Genomic DNA, 2,084 nt, shown 5'->3' with positions numbered 1-2,084 from the left:
CTCCCCCCACCCCCCATCGCCCCGCTTCAGCTGGCTCCCACCCACAAAAGACCTCAATTGAGCTTGTAATTACGCCACGCAGCTCATCAAGGATCCGGCGAGCACACAGAGGGCCCTGATTCTCCCTCCCCCTCCCCTCTCCCCCTCCCCCATCGCTATCCTGCACCGCCCTCCCCCCTGCCCGCTCTTCCCCCACAGGTAACTTGACACCTGACGATGCCCAGCCGCGTCGTAGGTAAACCTGTACCTGCCCATGAATCAGTCTATTGATGGGGCGCCCGTGAACCAGCCCACTATATTACCTTTACGCGGGCCGAGACAGTGCTATTCCACGGGGCACGTTGAGCCCAAAACCAACGAAGAAAGAGAGGGAAACCTCGGCCATCTCGGCCCCGTCCTCCTGAAGCAATGTGGCGGCGGCAAGGTGAATTCCCCGTCGACAAAGAGGGTGGCTGTGGTGCACGACAAGGTGAATTCGGGGATGAGTGAGTGTGGTGGTAATTTGAGCTGACCAGGGAGATGGAGGCGAGGGCCGGGCGATACCAGAGATCCCAGGAGGCCGGAAGATACCTGAGAAACATGGGGGTACCAGGAACGTCTCGGCGAGAGTCACCATCTTGGCTGAACGCTTGCTGTTGCCGCCGAGCCATCCAGAACCCTCCTAACAATGAGCAAGAGGTTCAAAAAACACCTAACTTATGGCGCAGCATAAACTAAGCCATCACAACTCCTCTTTAAAGGAGGAGAGCAACGTCGTGGATTCCTCACAGCCTTCTCCGGCCGTGTTCCCGAGCGCCGGTCCCCCTCCTGGCGTCCATCAGCGGCAGCCCCTCAGCCGAACAATCGCCTGGTCAGACAGACTTAGTAAACAAACATAAACCCCGACAACGGCACGATTCACATAATGTGTGTATGTAAACGAGTTCTCGATAGTGGCACTTTTATGGACCTTCTGAGCAGGCAGCGTAATTTATGACTGTTTGTCTTCAACTTAAAAATACCTCACGCGCGAAAAATTAGAAAACAAACAGCGCAAAAATAGGATAAGATCATAAGCTGAGACCTTTGAGCACTTGGTCCCGCCTCGCTGGTCGCTTCCCCTTTGGAGAATCATCTCGGGGAAAATAATTATATTTGGCGAATTCTCTTAACTGCCAAATCTTCGTCTCCATTCCCAATTAATCAGCATATCATGCACGCCTTTTTTCTCTCTCAATCAAAATCTACCATCAACTTTGGCTTTTCGTCTCAGGTCTCACACTGTATTTCTTTCCTTTTCCCCATTTTCATTGTCAAAAGAAAGGAAAAAAAAAAGATAAGAAAAAGTATTACCCTGTCTATACCTAAAACTGTCACCCCAAACGACAACCAGAAACGAAACAGCATCACCTTTGGCGTAACATCAGTCGTCCTCAGTGCCCAGGAAGCGGCGAAACGCGAGGGCAATAATCCACGCAGGTTCGGACAGGTGGCATCCATTAAACTTGGCTTTTTCCGCGACCAAAAGTACGCGAAATACACCCGCGGTCACACCATGTTACGTTTGGCCTGCGAGTATTGGTTCTCCAGCTTTGATGTTATATCGCCTGCGCTTTGTCAGCAGCACGAGGGTCTTCGAAGTAATGAATTTCTGGTAAGAACATTAAAGTAAATTCCTGTTTTGAGTAAACATTAAAATGCCAAATGCGACTACAGCCGAAGAGTTAATTTCTCTCTGGTATTTAGAATGTAGCCCGTCTTCATATGAATTATCATGACAACGTTATTTAGTTAACAGTTTCCAAAAGAAGATCTACAAATATTCCTAACATACTACTACAGTCTGCCAAGTTAGTTTCCTATTATTAGTTATAATTTTGTTGTTCATATTTATTCAATGCACATGTAAACATAAATCGCAGTTTATAGTTACAGTATATCAGAACATTTATGTGCATGAGGTAATTTATTCTGGCAGACACAAGGCAATATAATGGTAGGCGACAGAAACCAGCATAGTGGTACACAATTGTCTTCCACAATATAAATTACACGTAAACTACATGGCATGTGACACGCTGCAAATGAAAAGAGAAAATAAACAC

Source organism: Penaeus chinensis, chromosome 11 (assembly GCF_019202785.1).
Source record: "Penaeus chinensis breed Huanghai No. 1 chromosome 11, ASM1920278v2, whole genome shotgun sequence".
Classification (NCBI taxonomy): Eukaryota; Metazoa; Arthropoda; class Malacostraca; order Decapoda; family Penaeidae; genus Penaeus; species Penaeus chinensis.
This window is presented reverse-complemented; position numbering follows the sequence as displayed.